The sequence below is a fragment of the Protopterus annectens genome, chromosome 2.part1 (genome assembly GCF_019279795.1).
Source record: "Protopterus annectens isolate FY-2018-M chromosome 2.part1, PAN1.0, whole genome shotgun sequence".
NCBI lineage: Eukaryota > Metazoa > Chordata > Ceratodontiformes > Protopteridae > Protopterus > Protopterus annectens.
Window position 1 is genome coordinate 730,022,444 of NC_056729.1, and position 16,318 is coordinate 730,038,761.

Here is a 16,318-nt window from a genome sequence, read left to right on the forward strand (position 1 = left end):
TCATTGCTGGAGCCTTCCTGTGTCCTGAAAGAGTGCTCTTCAAACTATCTGAAGATATACAGAGCTGAGTATATTTTTCTGGTACTTCAGAGTTGTGTACTGGTAATTGTTGTTTGACTAATTTTATATCATTGCTGGCTGACTTCAGAGTTGCGCACTGTTATTTTTGCTTCACTGTATAGTTTTTCAGATCTCTGCTTAAGGTGTTGGTTTTTCCATACCCACCCTTCCTATTCCTGTGTTGTTGTTTAAATTTGGAGGTTTTTGCAGTTGCCCGCCCCCACTGTAGATTTGATCTGGGACACTCCCCCCAGTCCCATCTCTTTACCTCATTCTACCTAATAGACTCCTTCTGCATTGTTTTTAGTCATTTTTAATGTAATTGCATTTTTTAAATTGTTTGGTCTAACATTGCTACATACTCAAGTGTGCTAGCTTGCACTGCATTTGAATTGTTTTGACTGCTGTTTTAGCTACTTTTCTGTATATATAAAAAAATACCTTTCCTGTAACTAGTGTAGTCCAGATTCAGATTTGCTGTATCCAGGACTGTATGTAAGCTTATGAGCCCCCTCCCCCCAAGCTTTCTGTGTTGGAGGGAAGCCTTGTAGCTTATCAGTGGGAGTGGTAAGCACTAGGTAACATATCTACCACATAAGGAGTGGTTCTGGCCCAGAAATTGTAGTTATTGGCCGTTTGGGCAGTTTTTCCATCTCTCTCAACTTTCTGATTTAAAAGCCCACATTTGCACTTGTTCCCCCCCTTTCCTGTAACTAGTCTAGTCCAGATACAGATTCTTACTTTTAGCACTTGAATTTTCTTATTCATGATCAGCACTTGTTCAGAACTTTTAAGTACTAAATAACCTACTAATTACTACACCACTCAGCCTTCCTCATTACCTAGAGGAAAACAGTTTTGGTGCTTACTTTCCTCACTTGCTTAGAGAAAAACAGCTCTTGTACTCACTTTCCTCACTTATCTAGAGGAAAATAGTTTTTTTTTTCATGCATGTCCAAGGGTCAGCTCCCAGTGTTCTCTCCTGTCTATCTGATGAATCTGAGCATCTTGGAGCAATGTAGAAATTGCCTCATGTACACAGACAAACTTCTCCTCCTACCACCCAACACTACAACCTGTGAGAGATGCACTTATCTAGCCAAATTGGAGGTAAAACTCTCTCCAATCAAGACTGAACTTGACAGTCAAGAGGAGAAGGTAAACACTTGCAACACACCACACTCATCACATAGTCGCACTAAGTCTAAACCACCAAAATCCACACATAGAAACACAAAAACATTCACGGAAGCTCTCAATAATAATCTGGTCAAGCAACAGAGACCTCCAAAGCAGAAATGCAAGCAACCTCCACCCCCCCAACACAACCCAAATGACACATAGCCCGCAGACTAAGTGTGCCATTCAACCACATCCAATAAGGCAAAACAACATACCCAACACACCAGTCATAGGCGACACTAGTCAGGCACAGTGATGTCCCACTCACCAGGCTAATCAAGGAGAAGGTTACTGTCAGCTGCCTGTTGGGTGCCAGGATCTGCCACATAACCCATGCACTCAGGTCACTCCACAACAAGTACAAATATGACTCTGTCATTGTCCATGTTGGTGTGAACAACCTGAGATGTAGCTCCCTGGACTACATGAAAAGAGAGATGGAAGAGCTCTCCGATATTGTATCCCAGGCAGGTATGATCCTAGCCCTGAGTAGCATTCTGCCATCATCCAGAATAATGCCACAGTACAAGGACAAAATGATCAACTTCAACAATTGGCTAAGTTCTGGTGACATTCTAAAGGGATCCAGTATCTTTCTGCCTGGGATGACATGGTCGACAGAAAACGATGCTTTGCCAGAGATGGCCTGCACCTGTCTCCCCTGGGATTCTGGATACTGGCTAAGGATCTTGCCACCCCTATAGTGCCTTTTTTAGGCAAGGTTCAAATGACAAATTCACCACCATAACAGGAACAGGCAAGCAAAAACTGAGGGTGATGCTACTCAATGCTAGAAGTCTAAATCTCAAAATGCACTCACTCGATTCACTCCTTAAAATGGAGAACATTGATATCTGTGCAGTGACTGAGACCTGGTTCAAGGCTCCAGAGAGCACCCCTGCACTACCAGGTTATAACTCATACCACACTTTTTGTCCATGTAACCTGGACAGGAACACCAAAGGCAGAGGTGTGTCCATATTCATTAAGGATATCCACACCTCCAGGCTAGTTGCTCAGCATAATGCAGCCGATGTTATCCAAGTGCAACTAACTCTGGGCAAAACTGCAATCCAAATTGTAGCTTGCTACAGATCACCCACCATGCCCCAGGATTCCCACTCCTCTTTTCTTGATGTACTGGAAAATATTAGGGTTCAACCAAACACCCTAATAATGGGCGATTTCAACTACCCCACCATTAACTGGGAAAACTACTCATGTACCAACTCCTTCACTCAACGCTTTCTGGAATTCATAAACTCCAGTACCCTGGATCAACTTATCCACACCCCCACCAGGGGCAGCAATATCCTAGATCTAGTCATTACCAATATGAGTGACCGGTGTTCCACACCTGAAGTCAACGTCTCATTGGTCCGATCTGACCTTAAGATAATTACCCTAGATATCCACATCCTGCCTCCACCCCCCATTAAGGAAACCATGGTAAAAAATTTCTCCAAAGCCAACTTAATGCTTCTTAAGACAGAAGTGGTAAATTTCATCACACCACTGCAGATGGACAATACAGTTACGATTACTGAATCCTACACAATTGCACTTTATAAGCAATTACATGAGTGCATGGATCGTGCTGTCCCAAACAGAACCAAGATGCTATCCTCCAAAAAAAGGAAGCCAATCTGGTGGTCCTCTGCCCTAAACAAATTGTACAACAGAAGGAAGAAACTCTTGCAAAAGAGAGTAAAATCCCATGAGTGGAAGAGCTCCCTGGTCAGCCTCAGTAAGAAGCTGCGATCCCTGATAAAATTCTCCAAAGCTAGTTATGAAAACAAAATTGCCACTGATTCTAAAGACAACCACAAAGCATTCTATAGCTATGTCAAGAATCTCAATGGCAACACTCCGATCTGCTCTGAGTTACAGCACAATGGCACTAAATATACAGCCCCAACTGATATTGCCAACATCCTGGCAGATAGGTTCAGTGCTAACGTTACCCCCCTCTCACCACCTAAAGAGCCCATCTCTATACTGGAAGAAAGCAAAGTTCCTGTAATCACGGCTGCACAGGTTAAAAAACACACTCTCCAAAGGCAAGAACACAGAATCCATGGGACCAGGCAACATCCCAGGCTGCGTTCTACATGAACTACAGAACGAACTGGCACCCCACCTAAGTACCATGTTCAATCATAGCCTCACCTCAGGCTTTGTGCCTGGTGAATGGCACACAGCAATGGTTATCCCACTCCACAAGGGGGGAGCCACCACGGACCCTGGGAACTACCGCCCCATTAGCGTGCCAAGCCTGGTCTGCAAGGCCAATGGAACATATCATCATGGAACTTATAAACAAAAACATTGGTAATCTCCAAACTCTGGATCCCACCCAGTTTGGGTTTGTAAAAGGCAGATCTCCTAATCCTGATAGACGTCTTTGAAGCAGTCACCAAAGACGTAGACAAGGGTAAGGTGGTTCACACATCCTATCTAGATCTTGCCAAGGCTTTCGACACCATCCCCCATTCTGGAATTATAGATAAACTCACTAAACTAGGTATAAATCCCTATGTCGCAAGATGGGTTGCCAACTGGCTCACTGACAGAACTCACACTGTGAAAGCAGCAGACTCCAAATCCGACTTCAGACCAGTGACAAATGGAGTACCACAGGGTTCAGTCCTGGGTCCTCTCCTGTTTGGTATCTACTTCTCTGAAGTACAGGCTAACACAGAAGGTCTTTGGCTAATGAAGTTCGCAGATGACTGCAAACTAGGAGCCATAATCAAAACTCCTAACGATGTGGACATCGTACAAAAGAGCCTCACTGAGTCAGATGCCTGGTGTCAAAGACATGGCCTCAAGCTCAGTGCCAAAAAGTTCATTGTCATCCCCTTTGGTAAAAACTCTGTACCCATGAACTACAACATAGGTGGTAGTATACTTAACAGCGAAAGTGTGATAAGAGACCTTGGGACACAGGTGGACAGTAGTTTCTCCTTTGATAATCATATTGCCACAGTAGTCAGGAAATCCTTCTATGTGGCACACCTCATCACAAAAGGTTTCTCATCCAGAAAAAAAGAGGTCATTGTTCCCCTCTACTCATCACTCATTAGACCAATTATAGAGTACAACACCACTTTTGGTATGTACCTCACAAGACATCTACAACAACTGGAAAGGCCGCAGAAATACCTCACAAAAAGGATTACTGTCCTCAAACAGATGCCCTAAGCAGGCTGTCTCAAAAAACTCCAGCTTTACTCCATCGCATATCGCCTACTCAGAGGTGATCTCTGCCTGACATACAAAGCTTTGTCAAACCCAGAGCTGTTGGACATGCTCCACTTAAAGAAATCCCAATCCCTCTGAGCTACATGCTCTAGAGTCCTAAACCTTGTCACCACAATAAACAGAACATGCCGGAGGGATAGATTCCTGTCCCAGAGACTTCCCATACTCTGGAATAAACTACCTATCTATATCAAACAAAGCTCCTCATTAGCACTCTTCAAGAAAAATCTTGATGATTGGATGGGAAATAGGAAATTCCCCCCAGGGATCACCTCTGTGGCTCTGCTCGACAGTGGCACAGGAAAATAATTTTCTTGGGTGGCAAAAGCCAGGGTACCTTTTTGGCTGGGCTTGTATAGGCCCCACGGCCGATAGCCTAGTACCTACCTATGAACCTATGAACCCTTGTTATCCACATCCCGGTACCACACCCTTTACGGAAAACACATTACAATATTTCTACAAAGCCAACTTCAGGCTTCTTATGACAGCAGTAGTAAACGTCATGACACCCGTGCAGATAGACAATACAGTTACAACCGCTGAATCATACACAACTGCACTTAATTAGCACTTATATGACTTCATGGATCATGCTATCCCAAACAGAGCCTTGATGGTACCCACCAGAAAATGGACGCCGCTCTGGTAGTCCACTGGCATGGACATAATGTACAACAGAAGGAGGAGACTGTTGCAAAGTAGAGTACAATCCCATGAGTGAGGGAGCTCCCTGGTCAGCCTCAGTAGGAATCTGAGATCCCTTATCACATCCTCCAAAGCTAGCTACGTAAACATTACAGTGACTCATTCCAAGGACTACCACAAAGTGTTCTAGAGGTATGTCACTACTGTCGATGGCAATACCCACATCTGCTCTGACATACAGCAGTTAGGCATGAACATTACAGAACCGACTGATATTGACAACATCCTGGCAGATAGGTTCAGTGCTAACTTTACACCCCTCTCACACCCTAAAGGGCCCAAATCTATACAGGAACAATGCAGAGTCCCTGTGATCACAACTACACAGTTCAAAGCTGCACTATCTGAAGCCAGGAACACAGAATTCATGTGACCGTGCAACAACCCAGGCTGCGATTTCCACGACCTTCAGAACAAAATGGCTCCCCATTTGGGCACCAGATTCACTAATAGCCTTGCGTTAGGCATTGTGGCCCCTGAATAGCACACAGCAACAGTTATCACACTCCACAAAGGTGGCACCACAATGGACCAGAGGAACTATTGCCCTGTACGCCTGACTAGACTGTTCTGCAAGGCTATGGAACACATCATCATGGATCTCACTCATAGAGTCATTGGTGGCCTCCAAACCTTTGATCCCACCCAGTGTGGATTTGTTAGGGCCAGACCATGCCTCCTAAACCTGGTGGAGTCCTTTGAGACAGTTACCAAGGCAGTAGATGAGGGTAAAGAGGTCCACACAGCCTACCTTGTCCTCTCAAAGGCTTTCAACACCGTTCCCAATTCTGGTATTGTCAACATACACAAACACCTGCACATCAACTCCTATGTCACGAGATATTATGCAATGTGGCCCATGGACAGAACCCACAGGGTAGCATACCCTCGTCCTTACTGTAAATCAGTTACAATTGTCGTCCCCCAGTCCTCGGTCATAGGGCTCCTCATGTTCAGTATATGCTTCTCTGAGGTACAGGCTGGCACAGAAGGACTTACCCTGAATAGGTTTGCAGATGACTGCAAACTAGTGGCCATGATTGATTCACTAACTGATACAGACACCCTCCATAAGGGTGTCACTGGGACAGATACCTGGTGTCAATAACATGGCCTCAGGCTGCATGCCACAAGGTGCATAGACATCCCCTTTGGATTACACCAATCACCCATGGACTATCACATAGGTGGTAGTCTCCTACATACATAAGACATAATAAGGGATTTTAGAACCCAAGTAGATAGCATCCACTCCTTTGATAACCATATTGCCAAGGTGGTGTGGATATCCTTCTATGTGGCCACCCTAATCTCTAATGGGTTTGTAGCCAGAACAAAGGCAGCCATTGTACCTCTCTACTCATGACTTATGAAACACATTAAAGGGTACAACACCCCATTTGGGATGTACCTTACGAGACAACAGCAATGGCTTTAAATACCACATTACTACACCAAGAGGATTACTGACCTCCGAAGGATGACGTATGCAGCCCCACTAGAGAAACCCCAACTGTACTCATTTGCATACCGCATACTCAGAGGTGATCTCTGCTGAACATACAAGGCCCATGTCCAAAACAATATTGATGGATGTGCTCCACATAAGCAAAAGCCACTGAGAGCCACATGCTCTTTGATATGTACCTAAACGCAATGATGACTAGGACGTGCTGGAGAAATACATTCCTGACCCGGACACTCGCCATGCTTTGGAACATGATTCCTATGTACATCAGGCAGGGACCCTCACTAGCACTCTTCAAGAGATACCTCTATGGGTGGATAGGAGACAGACATACACCAGGATCACTGCAGTGGCTCTGCTGTACAGAGGTGCAGGAAACGAATGGCTCTGCTGTTCACAGGCACAGGACACTAACCTAGGGAGGTGCCGCAAGTGAAAACACTGTAGTTAGGCTTACGAATGGACTGTGCCAGACCGCATAGTACCTAATTATAGACCTTTGAAGCTATTACATGTCCTTTGTGCATGGATAATTGACTAGCTCTTCCATTTCAATTAGCTATCATGCTGATACACTGTCTGATGACTACAAGTCATATGTATCCTGTTATTGTGTATTGTACATGCTAATAGACATACCTGATGTTTGCATAATATAACAGTAATGCTATGTAAAATGTTAGACATATCTACCTACAATACTGTACATTTTACATTTTTTAAACAATATCTCACAATGCAAATCATAATTGCACAGCAGGACCACCTTAGTCATGTTATTCTCAGTTATATGCCAATACTTATGCCTACTGTTACAGTATATCAACATATACTATTATGCTCAACAATACATCACTACATAATACCTTTTAAAACAGAACAGGCACTACATAAACAAACATACTGACTGTTTCTACATAACCTTCTTAGTAGTCGTTTGGCGATAATATCAGTAGTCCTATTCCCGAGTAGATGATTACATGCACTTCAGCTGTGCAGCCTCCATTAATGAATACATATGGCAACATGGTATGTTAAGGCTTCTGCAGATGTCATAGAGTGAGTGGATGTTTGTGATGTTATTGCAGTCAGCATGCAGGTGATGTTGGTCCTTCAGAAAAGTATAGAACTTTACATATATGCCTATATTGTTTGGCCACTTGGGCTTCACCCTCGTGACCAAACCACACCAACCATGGGTAAATCCAGCATTATCCACACCCAGGCGTGGGTTATTGCTATAATATAGTCTCCATATCCTTTGTTCATAACATTTGGTCGTGGCGGATTGTGTGATTGCTATGGTCCATGTTGTGCACATATTTGAAGACAGCATACCCATGGATTCAGGAATGCACACACTTCCAACACCACATTACCATTCAGACTCCCAAACCCCACAATACTGAACACTCAAACTTGTGACAGTCAAACTCCTGGAACAAACACAAACACAGAACACACACACACGCACACACAGACCCACTGCTACCCATCACATCCAAACAAACCATCCTACACTACGTATGGCCAGGTGACCATGCCCCATACACACCCCATGTGGGTGACTGTGCCCCCCACACCACTCCTACTCTAATAATCTACCTCCGAGATAGCATGAACAGACACACAAAGCAAACACACACACACACACACATTACAGTCCCACGGAAACACACATCTGCACTCAGAACACACACTTACATACACTACAGCAATCAGAAACACACTTAAACACAGTACCTACCTGGACCACAGCACCAGAAGCACTAACTAAATATCCCTTAACATCGCGATAATAGTACTCATGGTTCTAGTGTTCCGGTACTGTGGTCTTTTGGTCTTTAAGCCTCGTGATTACATGTGTCAGTATGTAAAGCATTCGGTATTTGGTAGTATCCTATTTATATGTACTTCCATGGTTGTGTACATGTTGTTAACCTATCTATATATTTGCATATATATGTATATCCGTATATATCGACCTATATTTCTCTATAAACCTTTCTATCTCTATATTATATATAGAGAGAGTGAGAGAGAGAGAGAACACACCTTTCGTTGGGTACATGGTGGTGTATACTATTTCCCAAACTTTGCCCTTTTGTGTTTTAACCTGTCATAATACACACCTGCCATTGGTACATCTCAGGCAGCTTAGTGGTAGGTGATTGTATACATGGATGCGTGTTCTACTCCTGGCAGTGGTCATTTTACCTCTTAGAGCAGGCACTATTGGTACAAGGGTGAATAATGCAGATTTCAGCGGTCCTGGCCAGCTTTGCCCTTGATCTGTGTGACATTCAGCAAAGCTTAGACCTGTTTTTCCCATATCTGTGTAGTCATGTTTAAACGATGCTTACCGGCGCAAAAACCTGCTAATATATGCTTAAATGTGCTTTAATGACCTGCACCCAACATCAATTATTCGGGACATCAGAATTACGTAACAGCCCTTGCAGGTCGTGGAACCGGGAACATGCATGAGACAGTCAGTGGCTTTACCACTGGGGCATCTGGGATATGTACAACTGTTATGGCGTTTAGTATGTGGACTGTACTATGGCTGTTCCTCCATACTGCAAACAAATGTGTAACTCAGTTAGTTTACATATGGATGATACCTATTAATGGTATGTCCAAGTGATGCTTAATGGATGTGCGCCAGCTATGGGAATCCATGTCACAGTGAGCCACACACTGTAATGTGCTACACCTTGCAACAATCATTACTGGAGAATGTTGGGGTGACAGATACCTGTCATGGGTACTCCCCATGTTTTGGAACTACATCCTTGATTACATTATATGGAGACCCTCATTAACATACGAGGGAATCCTTGCAGAGTGGGTGGAGAACAGTGGTTACACCCCAGGGATCCCACAATTGGCTCTGCTCCACAGAGGGACAGTTAGTTAATCAATGGGGTGGTGACAGCAAACACATTTTGGCTAGGCTGATGAATGTCCTCTGACAATTAGGCATGTACCTATCGATGTACCTAGGAACCTATACATACAGTATCAACACAAGCTGTTAGCTTAATTGACAGTTCAGGTGTTGACTTACCTTGTACCAATAGCTGTTGTGTGTGCAATAGTTGAGGGCTGCTTATGTAGGATGCACACAGTAGACCACCTATACATGACAATTTACAAGTGGTCATGTGTGTGTGTGTGCCATCCATTTTACTGTGTGTGCAGGTGGAGAAGTGTGTCAATCCATAGGGGCTTACACTGTCAGTGTATGTGCTATACATTCCCTCTTTGCCAAGGCATGGGCATATTGGGCACGCCTCTGTCTGCCTACTGGGGCTGGCACAGGGTGTTTGTGGTCTGAATCCCTCTGTGCCTGTGATGCCCTTGGCAATTGCGGTGGGCTGTGAGGGCCTTCACTATTATGTCCCTGCTGCAGCTGTTTCCGCAGGATCATATTATGTAGCATGGCACATACTATGAAGATGTGGGCACACGTGCCTGGAGAGTACTGCAAGGCTCCACCAGATATGTCCAAGCAACAGAACTGTGATTTCAGCATCCCAAACACATGCTCTATGATGATTCTGGTTTGTGCGTGTGCCTCATTATGGCATTCTTACATGGGTGTGTGTGCATTTCATTTGGGAGTCATCATCCATGGCTCCAGTGCATAGCCAGCATCCCCTACATGGTGGCCATATGGGATGTTTCCCCTGACAAATACCTGTTAGAGCTGTGAGGCATGTCAGATGTGGGAGTTATGGTAGCTTCCAGGGCTGCCAACACACACATCCGTGATAATGCCCTGGTAATTGCACATGACCTGGCAGTTGGAGTGGTATCCCTTGCAGTTTATGTAGCACCTACCATGTTCACCTGGTGGTGACTTGATATGTATGTGCGTGCAGTCTATTGCACCTAGTACTTCCGGGTAGTCTGCCACATGGTGGAAGAGGTGCATATTGCTGGCCAACTCCTCCTGAGTTCAGGGGAAGTATATATGCTCATTGGCATGTGGTAACATGGCATCAAGGAACTGGTGGAGTAGCCTGGATGCTGATGCCTGTGAGATCCTAATGATAGCTCCCATTGGCCTTTGAAAGGTACCTGTGGATAGTATTCTCAATCTTAGACATACCTTCGTGTCCACTGGGATGGGTTCCCCTCTGTTGTTTCTGGCTCTGAGGCGTGGCCAGCACAGCTTAACGATTTGCTGTATGATGTCCCTGTCCACACTGTAACGCTCTACTATCTCCAGATCATCTAGTCCCTGGTAGGTTACACTTGGTCTGAGCACTCTTCTCCTCCTCCAGGGCCTGAGGTGGTTGTCAGCATCATCCTCCACACCACCTTCAGTCTCCAACACATGGTGATGAATCACAGCTATGGCAGCTCCCAACAAGTACATTGTAAAAGTTCCCCATCTGTTTACACCAATGGTGCAGTGAATGGGAATACATGAGTATGTGTGAGGTGCCTTCACACTTTATACTATTGTGCTTTGGAAACTGATGATGTCATAGGATGTGTATGTACAATCAGAGCTGCAGGGTATCTTACTTATGTGTTTTACCGCAGGTACTGCTATTATGGTGCCTTTGGTGTTGAATTACATTTAGCTGCCATGGATCACCTCTTGCCCTTGCCTTCACTTTTCATAATGATTCCCCTCCCATTGTCAGGCATGCATCCAGCAGCCTGCTTTCTTGTTTTGTACTTTCCCATCCCAGGATTGTGTTGTGAAATGTGTTCTATAGCTGATCTACTGCAGGTTTGCTTTGCTCTGCGGTGACAGTTCTCTTTTCTTTGCAATCCGGCATCTCCCCTATCCTGTTCTGCTGGTTACTACTAGCAGCCTTGTTAGCTACTGTCAATGGCCCACTGTGAGTTAATAGGTGTTAATTACTCAGTTGTACTCCAATTACCCTACTGAGGCATTTCCTTATTGTCTTCCTGTAACCTTCCTGTTTCAGCTGTGGTGCATGCCGCACACAGCCGTTTACCGGGTTTCGAGCGTGTTGTCATCCACGTACACATGCGCTTTCAGCCACCATGTGTGCTCTCAGCTAAGCAAAGCTATGGCTACATCCACATCCCTATCCTGTGGCTTTGCTTAGCAACCAGCAACCCGGATTACCAAAGCTCAAATGTGCTTACAGCTACTGTGGCACACCCCACTGCTGATGTCATGTATGTCTCCAGGCCACACCTCGGTGTTGTACCGCTGCTCCGTATGGTACATCCTTAGGCCAGTGGGATGTTTGCGATACAGTATTACTTGCCTCATTTGCATGGCATTGACTACTAATTCATAGTTACCATGCCGAACACTGTCAAAGACCCTTAGCAAGCCTTGCACCTTGGTTGTGGTGTAGCATGCATACCATTGAGTATTATGGCGAAATCATTATTTGTGTTACATTGCAATTTTATGACATGTGTATATATTTTCCTTGTGTTTCTGTTTGCACACATATGCCCTGCGGTTGTACTTTGCGTTAGTATGGCCATGACATTAAATGTTATTTTTTATGTGTTGTGCGTGTTTTTTTATGCCATTGGCTGTATATTTAGCCATTGTTAACTTTGTAATACGTAAGTTTGGTCCATTTTCATGGCTCCGGTGTTCTATTTGGAAAAATGTAAACCGTTTTTTTTTTTTTGGTTTACATTTCTGTATGCTTATGCCTGCACCACTTCATGAATTGCTATGTACCTTCATTTGCGTGGTGCACTACTGTGCATGGGGTGATTAGCATACATGAGCCGAGAGCTGCGCAGATCTGGCGTACACTGGTAGTACATGCGGAATTGGATCGTACCTGAATCGCTCGGCGGCCATATTTGGTGTTATACCACCTATGCTACACCTGCGCCTGGCGCAAGCTTCATGAATCCCGGGGACTCTTTGTTCAATCCTACTGGTTGTAATGTATTATATTTTAATATAAAAATTGATTATTTTTTTCTGAGTAAATATTTTTTTCTTTCTTCAGTCAGAAAACTAAAATGTATTTGTTCCAAGACATAAACCTGCAAATTACTAACATCTCCACCATGTTTCTTATTAAAATGCTCCTATACAGGGCTTATTATTTTATTATTTCTAACATCTCTAACATGCTCTTTTAATCTTTCACCCAAACTTTTCTTAATTTCTCCAATATAGAAACTGTTGCAAGAACATTTAATAGCATACACTACACTTGCACTTTTGCAAGTATAATTCCCTTTTATGTGAAATAATTTTCCATTGATTTTATCAAATGCACCTACTATATGCTGACATATTGTGCACTTACCACAGGGTACAGTGCCAGTCTTTGATGTTATGCATGATACTGTTTCTATAGGTCTTTTATAAATGCTATGTACTGAGAAGTCTTTTAAAGTTCTCCCCCTTTGGTAAGAAAATGTAAGCTTCATTTCTGCAAGTGAAGGAACTTCTCTTTTAATTCTATTCCACATATCCTCTAACAATCCTTGCAACTTTTTTAAAAATAATGTATATATTGGAAACAAAAATAATATTTTGTTCCAAATCTCATTCCTTTTCTTTAGCTGCAAAATAATTACTTTGACTATTGTTTTTAAAGCTCCCATTATGTTCAAATATTTTTATATAATTGTCCATAACAATTTTTTCTTCATATCCTCAGCTTATAAACATATTTATTACTTTTTCAGCTTCTCTTTTTGCAAAATGCATATTACTGCATGATCTCTTACTCCTTAGAATTTCTCCATATGGAATAGCTCTTTAAGTGTGTAAGGGATGACAACTTGAAGAGTGTAACATGACTGGGCTGTTCATAGTCTCTATAAATCTGTGTGTTTATTTTACCATTCGATAAACCTTCCAAAGTCAAATCTAAATAATTCACCTTTGTGCCCTCTTGTAGTCCATCATATTTGATATGGAACCTGTTGTCATTTAAATAATCAACAAATGAATTTACTTCATTTCTGCCTCTTTTACAAATAAATGTCAGGTAATCTATAAATCTAAAGTAACCCTTTACAAAGCTTCTATAGAATTTACTCTGATATATGTGATTATATTCCACTAAACCCATGAACAAATTGCATACATGGGGGCAAAAGAAGCCCCCATAGCCTGTTCCTTGTAACTGTTTATATAAAGTGCCATCAAATTCAAAGATGCTGTTTGTTAAGCAAAAATATACTAACTCTTTTATATAGTGTGCTTTAGGGCTATCTCCCATGAAATAACTCAAAGCCTCCATACCAAATGTATGCTGTGTGCTAGTATACAAACTAGCTACATCCAATAATAAGAAATACATTTCTGATTCCAAATGTATGACTTCCAGCTTTTTTAACAAAATCAAATGAATCCTTAATATATGAAAGTAATTTAAGTACTTCTTTTAATAAACATTCATGTAAAAAAACACCCTAAATTATGTGTAAAATAGCCACTAGCTGAAACTATAGGTCGACCTGGGGGTGTGGCATATTTTTACTTATTTTCAGAACACAATAAAATCTAGCCATAGTACTGTCTTTACTAGAGAATTTATCCATCATATCTGATTTAGAAAAATAATTTAAACTGAACCCTGTTTTCAATAATTGTCCATATTCTCTAGTGGCTTGCAAATAAATTTCTTCATTCACTTTACTATAAACATCTTTATTTGCTAAATGTTCCATACACATACTAAGGTAATCGGAATTTTTCATAACAACCAGTCCCCCCCCTTGTCTGATGGTTTAAAAACTAAGTGGCTATTGTCATTAAGATGCTTTAAAGCTAACCATTCTTGTTTAGATAGATTATATGTTTTTACTTGTTTGTTGAAATCATACAATTCCTTCTCAAGTATTAAAGTACATGCAGTATGAAACTGCTGAATGCATTCATTTCTAAATGGAGGCATAAAAATTCTTTTAGCCTTTATTTTACTCTTATCTAGTTTACTATATGCATTACTGTCCATGTCCGACTCACATGAATAGAAACTATAATCAGTGGAAGAGTCCGTAACATCATCTATCACATTACTTTAACATACATTACTAATGGGAGATATAGCTGCAATATGGAAGGCATTATTTATGCACTAAAATGCCCATGCAATTTCTTTTATGTAGGAGAGAGTAATCGCTTTTAAGTTAAGGTTGCAAGGGAATGTTAGGGATATTAGAAAACTATGGGGGTAATTCAGTAACACTTACATGGAGCTAATCTCTGTGTAAGTATAGTGGCATGGCCCAAACATGGAGTTCAAAGGAGGAGAGATCCAGGAAACAAGGCTGGGGCATGCATGAGCCTCTCAGCACTATGCTGCCACAGATGCAATCGCAGAATGTAAATCACCTCATTTGCTGGTGAAAAAACATTCAAATGAGGTGATTTACTGATGCAGAAAGCAGAGTGGTATCTGTGTAGCAGCTGTGTCTGCATTACAAATGTATGTGAAAAGTAACCATGTACAGGAGTGTGGAAAAAAAAACAGGACTGTGACAACTAAAAGTAAATCATGTATTAGGTGTCTTAGGTATGCCAATGGCCAAAACTATGGCCATTGGCATGTAAAACTGATGCAAAATGTAGAAAATCAAAAGTTTTTTTTTGGTACATATGCCATGTTTAAGTGGAGTGCAGGGGTGCCCCAACATGCGATCTTGCAAAGAATAAAATAAAAATAGTAAAAGGGGAGTAGTAAAGGTAAAATGAATTTTCCCATTATACTGGGCAGCATGCAGACTCATACAATGGCAGGTTATAGTGATTGGTAAGGACATGGACTCTCATATAGTGCTGTAACTAGGGTATACGCAATTAGGTGTATGGAAATGAGCTAAGTTTACTGAATGACAAAATGGGCCACCATGTCTGCAGGTGCCTAACAGTGTAAGGGCTACAACATGGTGGTGTAGGCAGAAGATGCAGATGACATGAAAAGGGGGTGTGTCATGCTTTGTATAAGCACATTAGAGCTCAGTGGCTTCTGTTTGTACTCAGCTGTGCACAGCTATGCAGGTGGGTCTGTCTGAGGCTTCTTAGCTGTGCTTAGCTGGTTTAAGAAAAGCTAAGCATGCTTGTGTACAGGAGAGGGCCCTTTCTGTTCAGTAATTCTTACACTAGCTTCATGGGATTGTGTGGAGCACTGCAGGGCTTTAAAATGGAGGAAATTAAAAATAAATAAGAGGAAATAGCAGACAGAAGGCAGTCAACTATAAATGACTAATAAGACCTCTGCCACTCACAGTGGGCCATTCAAACCCCTCAATAATGTAGCTGACAGGTGGAATGTATCATAGTTAGCCAATCACACAGTCTACTTCTGCATTACACCAATACAAAGTATGCAAACACACTTCAATCTGATTTTTCCCACGTACTCAACACCATTGGAGTACGCACTTGGGAATATTAATTGACAAAATGATAATGGCTGCTGCTGCTTTGCTACATCTCTACATGCTACAGACAAAGGGCGGTGATGATGTTGATGCTGACAAATAGCCCAGAGTGAGGAGGAGAAGAGTGTACAGACCCAGGGTAACCTTTCAGGGACAACATGAGCTGGAGGTAGTAGAGCACTACAGGGTGTACAGGGACATACAGCCACTCACCGAGTTCTGCCACCCTCACCTCAGACCCGGAGCCAACAGAGGGCATCCCAT